This window comes from Columba livia, chromosome 9 (assembly GCF_036013475.1).
Source record: "Columba livia isolate bColLiv1 breed racing homer chromosome 9, bColLiv1.pat.W.v2, whole genome shotgun sequence".
Lineage (NCBI taxonomy): Eukaryota > Metazoa > Chordata > Aves > Columbiformes > Columbidae > Columba > Columba livia.
The window spans coordinates 27,572,664-27,581,275 of NC_088610.1; positions in this window are offsets into that span (position 1 = coordinate 27,572,664).

Below are 8,612 nucleotides of genomic sequence, written 5' to 3' on the forward strand. Positions count from 1 at the left end.
TAGAGGGCATTGTGACAGAGGCTCTATGTCAGCCGGGTGTGGCAGCCAGGCGTCCCCTAGGGTATGCGGAGCCTGCCAGCCCCGGGCCTGTCACTGCCTGCTGTCCCTGCTGTCACCAGCCAGGCCTCTGAAAATTGGTCAAACCATGCCCAGACTTGGGGCCAATTTGGCCCAAAGTCTTCAAAAGACAAATCGGGAAGAAAAATATGGGACAGAGGGAGAAAACGAAGGGAGGAGTAGAAAGGGAAGGAAGAATCAAAAGTAGTGTTGGTCTGCAGGAGTGAGATGGAGGAATTGCAAGAAAAGAGGCAGGAAGCAGGAGAGTGAGAGAAAAGGAAAGAAGAGACATGCAGCCAGACGAGGGGTTAGTGAGAGAAGATTGGACAGAGAACAGGATGAGAAGGAAATAAGGCAAGGCAAGGATAGGCAAGGACAGGCAATACAAGGCTAGGCTGCAGGACATGTTTTTGCTTTATAGTTTCCAGCACATTTGTTTTCAGACTAGGAGTAAGGCCATAAGACCGTATGGATTAGGCCCAAGCAAAAACCCCAGCTACTTGAGACACTTAGACTAAGCCTAAATTACGCAGATCTCTCCATATGTATGGTTTTTATACTGTGCTTCCACAATCTGCTGGCAGTACAAAAATATAAGCTGCAGATCTCTAATGCTGAGTAATGGTGCTTTGGTGCAGGGACCATGCTTATCATGGGAATATTTCACCATTTCTGCTCTGGTTTTCAGTGTATGACACCAAAACACCCACCTGATGATATCCTTTCAAGAGCAAAGGCAGCAATTTGCAGAATTCCGCTCCTTTGGGAACGTGAAAAATTGCTGACCTGACACCAAGTCCTGCAGTGTCCCTGTCACCTGCAGAGTCACCACATACTCGCCACGGTAGCGGGCATTGTGACAAAGGTTCTATGTCAGCTGGGTGTGGCAGCCAGGCGCCCCCTAGGGGATGGGGAGCCTGTCAGCCCCGGGCCTGTCACTGCCTGCTGTCCCTGCTTTCACCAGCCAGGCCTCTGAAAATTGGTACAACCATGCCCAGTCTTGGGGCAAATTTGGCCCAAAGTCTCCAACTGACAAGAGGGAAGAAAGATATGGGACAGAGGGAGAAAGTGAAGGGAGCAGGAGAAAGGGAAGGAAGAATAAAAAATAGTGTTGGGCTGCAGGAGTGAGATGGAGGAATTGCAAGAAAAGAGGCAGGAATCAGGAGAGTGAGAGAAAAGGAAAGAAGAGATATGCAGCCAGACGAGGGGTTAGTGAGAGAGGATGGGACAGAGAACAGGATGAGAAGGTAATAACGCAAGGCAAGGACAGGCAAGGACAGGCAAAGCAAGGCTAGGCTGCAGGACATTTTTTCGCTTTATAGTTTCTAGCACATTCGTCTTCAGACTAGGAGTAAGGCCATAAGACCGTATGGATTAGGCCCAAGCAAAAACCCCATCTGCTTGAGACACTTAGACTAAGCCTAAAACACACAGATCTCTCCATAAGCATGGTTTTTATACTGTGCTTCAACAATCTGCTGGCAGTACAAAAACATAAGCTGCACATCTCTTAGGCTGAGAAATGGTGCTTTGGTGCATGGACCACACATATCATGAGAATATTTCACCATTTCAGCTCTGGTTTTCAGTGTATGACACCAAAACACCCACCTGATGATATCCTTTCAAGAGCAAAGGCAGTAATTTGAAGAATTCCGCTTCTTTGGGAAAGTGAGAAATTGCTGAACTGACACCAAGTCCTGCAGTGTCTCTGTCACCTGCAGAGTCACCACATACTCGCCACGGCAGCGGGCATTGTGACAAAGGTTCTATGTCAGCTGGGTGTGGCAACCAGGCGCCCACTAGGGGATGGGGAGCCTGTCAACCCCGGGCCTGTCACTGCCTGCTGTCCCTGCTGTCACCAGCCAGGCCTCTGAAAATTGGTCAAACCATGCCCAGACTTGGGCCCAACTTGGCCCAAAGTCTTGAAAAGACAAGTTGGGAAGAAAGATATGGGACAGAGGGAGAAAGCGAAGGGAGCAGGAGAAAGGGAAGGAAGAATAAAAAGTAGTGTTGGGCTGCAGGAGTGAGATGGAGGAATTGCAAGAAAAGACGCAGGAAGCAGGACAGTGAGAGAAAAGTTAAGACGACACATGCAGCCAGACGAGGGGTTAGTGGGAGAAGATTGGACAGAGAACAGGACGAGAAGGAAATAAGGCAAGGGAAGGACAGGCAAGGACAGGCAAAGCAAGGCTAGGCTGCAGGACATTTTTTTGCTGTATAGTTTCTAGCACTTTCATCTTCAGACTAGGACTAAGGCCATAAAACTGTATGGATTAGGCCCAAGCAAATACCCTAGCTACTTGAGACACTTAGACTAAGCCTAAAATACGCAGATCTCTCCATAAGGATGGTTTTTATACTGTGCTTCCACAATCTGCTGGCAGTACAAAAACATAAGCTGCAGATCTCTTAGGTTGAGTCATGGTGGTTTGGTGCATGGGCCATACATATCATGAGAATATTTCACATTTTCAGCTCTGGTTTTCAGTGTATGACACCAAAACACCCACCTGATGATATCCTTTCAAGAGCAAAGGCAGCAATTTGCAGAATTCCGCTTCTTTGGGGAAGTGAGAAATTGCTGAGCTGTCACCAAGTCCTGCAGTGTCCCTGTCACCTGCAGAGTCACCACATACTTGCCAATGTAGCGGGCATTGTGACAAAGGTTCTATGTCAGCCGGGTGTGGCAGCCAGGCGCCCCCTAGGGGATGGGGAGCCTGTCAGCCCCGGGCCTCTCACTGCCTGCTGTCCCTGCTTTCACCAGCCAGGCCTCCGAAAATTGGTCAAACCATGCCCAGACTTGGGGCCAATTTGGCCCAAAGTCTCCAACAGACAAGTGGGGAAGAAAGATATGGGACAGAGGGAGAAAGCGAAGGGAGCAGGAGAAAGGGAAGGAAGAATAAAAAGTAGTGTTGGGCTGCAGGAGTGAGATGGAGGAATTGCAAGAAAAGACCGAGGAAGCAGGAGAGTGATAGAAAAGGAAAGACGAGACATGTAGCCAGACGAGGGGTTAGTGAGAGAGGATGGGACAGAGAACAGGATGAGAAAGTAATAAGGCAAAGGAAGGACAGGCAAGGACAGGTAAAGCAAGGCTAGGCTGCAGGACATTTTTTCGCTTTATAGTTTCTAGCACATTCGTCTTCAGACTAGGAGTAAGGCCATAAGACCGTATGGATTAGGCCCAAGCAAAAACCCCAGCTACTTGAGACACTTAGACTAAGCCTAAAATACGCAGATCTCTCCATAAGGATGGTTTTTATACTGTGCTTCCACAATCTGCTGGCAGTACCAAAAAATAAGCTGCAGATCTCCTTAGGCTGAGTCATGGTGCTTTGGTGCAGGGACCATGCATATCATTGGAATATTTCACCATTTCAGCTCTGGTTTTCAGTGTATGACACCAAAACACCCACTTGATTATATCCTTTCAAGATCAAAGGCAGCAATTTGCAGAATTCCGCTTCTTTGGGGAAGTGAGAAATTGCTGAGCTGACACCAAGTCCTGCAGTGTCCCTGTCACCTGCAGAGTCACTGCATCCTCTCCAAGATAGCAGGCATTGTGACAAAGGTTCTATGTCAGCTGGGTGTGGCAGCAAGGCGACCCTAGGTGATGGGGAGCCTGTCAGCCCCGGGCCTGTCACTGCCTGCTGTCCCTGCTCTCACTAGCCAGGCCTCTGAAAACAGTTCAAACCATGCCAAGACTTGGGGCCAATTTGGCCCAAAGTGTCCAACAGACAAGTCGGGAAGAATCATGTGGGACAGAGGGAGAAAGCGAAGGGAGCAGAACAAAGGGAAGGAAGAATAAGAAGTAGTGTTGGGCTGCAGGAGTGAGAGGGAGGAATTGCAGGAAAATAGGCAGGAAGAAAGAGAATGAGAGAAAAGGAAAGAAGAGACATGCAGCCAGACAGGGGGTTAGTGAGAGAGGATGGGACAGAGAACAGGATGAGAACGAAATAAGGCAAGGCAAGGACCGACAAGGACAGACAAGGCAAGGCTAGGCTGCAGGACATTTTTTTGCTTTGTAGTTTGTAGCACATTCGTCTTCAAACAAGGAGGAAATCCACAAGACCGTATGGATTAGGCCCAAGAAAAAAAATCCAGCTACTTGAGACACTTAGACGAAGCCTAAAATACGAAGATCTCTCCATAAGGATGGTTTTTATACTGTACTTCCACAATCTGCTGACAGTACAAAAAAATAAGCTGCAGATCTCCTTATGCTGAGTCATAGTGCAGTGGGGCAGGGACCATGCATATCATGGGAATATTTCTCCATTTCTGCTCTGGTTTTCCGTGTATTACACCAGAAACACGCACCTGATGACATCCTTTCAAGAGCAAAGGCAGCAATTTGCAGAATTCCGCCTTTTTGGGGAAGTAAGAGATTGCTGAGCTGACACCAAGTCCTGCAGTGTCCCTGTCACCCGCAGAGTCACCGCATCCTCGCCACGCTACCAGGCATTGTGACAAAGGTTCTATGTCATCTGGGTGTGGCAGCCAAGCGCCCCCTATGGGATGGGGAGCCTGTCAGCCCAGGGCCTGTCACTGCCTGCTGGCCCTGCTGTCACCAGCCAGGCCTCTGAAAACTTCTCAAACCATGCCCAGACGTGGGTCCAGTTTGGTCCGAAGTCTCCAACAGAGAAGTCGAGAGGAACGATATGGGACATAGGGAGAAAGCGAAGGGAGCAGGAGAAAGGGAAGGAAGAATAAAAAGTAGTGTTTGGCTGCAGGAGTGAGATGGAGGAATTGTAAGAAAAGAGGCAGGAAGCAGGAGAGTGAGAGAAAAGGAAAGTAGAGACATGCAGCCAGACGAGGGTTTAACGAGAGAGAATGGGACAGAGAACAGGATGAGGAGGAAATAAGGCAAGGCAAGGACAGGCAAGGACAGGCAAGGCAAGCCTAGGCTGCAAGACATTTTTTGGCTTTATAGTTTCTAGCACATTCTTCTTCAGATTAGGAGGAAAGCCATAAAACCGTATGGATTAGGCCCAAGCAAAAACCCCAGCTACTTGAGACATTTAGACTTAGCCTAAAATACGAAGATCTCTCCATAAGAATGGTTTTTATACTGTACTTCCACAATCTGCAGGCAGTACAAAAAAATAAGCTGCAGGTCTCCTTAGGCTGAGTCATGGTGCTTTGGGGCGGGGATCATGCATATCATGGGCATATTTCACTATTACTGGTCTGGTTTTCAGCATATTACACCGAAACACCCACCTGATGACATCCTTTCAAGAGCAAAGGTTCGCGGTTGAGGCGTACAAACGACATAGACCGAGTTCTTTCAAGATGAAAGTAATAGATGCCATTTATTGCTACAAGTGCATTTTTATACAATTCTACCAGTTCATGTGTCTTTTCAATATTGGTTACAAGTTTCAGCACTGACATCTCATTGGTTAATTTTTCTATCATCCATGTTATTCTTCTATCCCCTTCTTTCTCACGGGTACATCTCTCCTCTCTCCGGATACTCCTTTACTCCCATCCTTCTCAAGGGTAAATCTTAATATCTCAAGGCTGATCTCTACTCTCATATTTTCTGTCAAGGATTCCACAGACCCGCTGCAGTTTCCCACAATTCCCCCTTTTTTTATTTTTGCTAAAAATGCTGCCCTCATTGTCCACTGCAGGGCCCTTTGCAGCAGAGAAATCATGCATGGCAACATTAGTAACAGAACCACAACAACCATCAAAATGATCAGTCCTGTTTTCACTACTGATAACAACCATCCTAGAAACCCTCAACCACTAATCAATTTATTTAACAAATCCCATCGAAGTCTTCACACCCATGTCCTTGAGCTAATAACAAAAAATCTATCGCGACCCCACTCTGCCATGTGGCATGTCTTACAGAATGTACTTCTAGAAAAAGTCCACTTAAAGCCTTTTAAGTTCTGTTAGTTTGCTTAACTAGTCAGCATCTTAATTTTCTAAAATATTTAAAGCTTTTAGCTGTGCCAACACCAGATACAAGAGATTCTAAAACCCTTAACCTTGAACCCCAAAAATCTACATTATCATCACATTTTGACTCATATACACGCAAAAAGTGTTTTTCTCGTCTTGCTCTTCTGTGATCTATTATCTATTATACATTGGGCGTTAAGAGAGTTAATAGTCCCAAAATACACAGTCTTTCAACAGCATTAGAAGGAATTCCTGGTCAGGCTCTATCTCCACAGATCAAGAATACACCATACAGGAGGTTTTGGGGTCCCTGTTCCCACATTATCAATGACATCCCTTGGATTCTTCTGCGAGCCATTACACCATTGAGTTTCATTTCTATAGTCACCAAAGGTAGAATTAACATTTTGCAGTTTTATTCATTCATTTTCTCGTATATTGTTCTGACACTTTTCACAAACCAGGTTGATACAAGTGTCCATGGGCATAGATGCCAGCAATTCCAGTTCCTGTGGTTCAATGTCTATTTCCGGGAGACAGTTAATCCAAAGTGCCATGTTAGTATTATTACAGTTTGTTGCAATGCCTCTGCACCAACCTCCATTTTGAAACAGTTGTGTGATGCTGCTGTAGTCATCAAGGGGGATGCCAACCAAGCATGTGTGGAACGGGTTTTCCAGAGATGCCATAGCTAGGCATATGGAGTCCTGGTCAGTCATGTTGGTTAAAGTACTCCACATGTTAGTCTTTGTCTGTGCGGGCATCCAAAACACAGCAGCTGCAACAATCATTGTCAGGAAGATAACACAGGTTTCACATTTCGTGCTGGCAACCATTGCGGCCCTTGGTCTGTAAAGACATAAGCATAGCCTCTCCCCCAGGTTATCAATTGATGTGGCCTTTTCCATTGACCATTAACTAGTGATTTGGCCATAACTAATGTAGGTTCTTTCTGATTTAGCATGGTTTTGGGTCACACTTGCAAAGTATTTCATCACATACAATGCTTTTGACAATAGGTGTTGTGGTGTTTTCCCTACTTCTCCCCCCTTTTTGTTTAAAAAAGAACAGAACCAAAACAAAAAACACAGTTCAGAAGGAGATACGTGCATTGGACCTTGACTACGTACTCAGAATCACAAATCAAATTTAGAGGTTCCTCCTTAAAAAGCTCTAAGTAATGTAAAGCTGTGTCAAGTTCTGCTAATTGGGTTGAACCTTCAATAATTTTTACAGAATGATGCCAATTGTTATCTTCACACCAAACCACTACAGCTTTATGGGACTTCCCAGAACCAGCAACAAAAACTTTGCAAGTATGTAGGATCAGACCAAATACAAGTATGGCCTATGACCTGATGTGAAAGACTTGCAGGTTCTGCAGCAATTTACATTTTACATTTATGCATGCCAAAAGCTGTGCTGTTAAGAAAACCAGCTAGTGCAATTTACAAAGACATAGATTACAAATAAAATTAAAAAATCAGAATTACATTTCACAAATGGTACATATATGACAAAAGGATCATGGCCTATTGAAACTTAAATTCATTCCCTGCTTTTCTTGATCAGAGTAAAAAGCAGTATATCAGTCTGCTAGCAATCTCATCATACTGTTCCACAATAGCCACAGGTTGTTTCTATGTTGTAGCTATAAATAGACAAATCTGCAAGTCCAATTGAATGCAGTCAGCCTGTAAAGTTGTCATAAATTTATTCCTCAAAGTTTCCAACTCCATTTTGGCTGTCATATTTATTGGATATTGTTTTCCCTTACCAGATCGAAGTCCTGTTTCAGATCAATCAGTGTAGTATTTGCTTTATCGAAACATTGGCTGTTAATACTAGTGGAAATACAGCATTTGAAATTTCCTTGGAGATTTCTCACTTGCAGCAAGCAGATATGCGCCATCCAAGCAGCTTCTTGTAGGCCATGCAACTAAACAGAATTCTCAGAAAACGTTATTTGAGCTTACAATTTACTTAACAAATCTTAACCTAAGAGAAGTATAGGAGTTTCTAACAACTATAAGAATTCATGTATTTAAACTTTGTTCCAAATATGGCATTCTATTGGTCTCAAAAAACGGCCTTTCTTTCATTCTCTCTCATGACCTCAAAAACTAGCACAGTGAATTTACTAAGAAGTCACTTACAACTAATTACCACAGAATAAGTCTATTAACAAATTTTTGGTTTAGTTTTCCAGTTTCATTAGAACTATGGGTCTGCTAAGGATGCCTTTAAACTTCACCCTCGGACTGCTCCATTCAGTATTACATCGCTGCAGTGGTGGGGAGAGAGAACCCCCCCTTTCACTGCTTTAAAAGCAGGCAGCCAGATTTTTCCAGTTGTTTTTTCTTTCTGTGCAGTGTAGATATAACCAAGGTCACGCAGCTGGCATACTGGCTGGTATGAAGTAGGAGGTTCTGGGAAACTTCTCAGTTACAATGAGCTGCACACAGGCCTGGGATATTTTGCTCTTTTGTTTACCCATTTCATTCCAACTACAAATTTCAAGTAGCTCAGAAATAGTTACATTCCTTAGCTTCATTTACGTTTTACAATTTAGAGGTGTCAAAAAACAGTATAAACCAGTATAATAAACATAAATCCATTAGTCTATTTTCCTAGAT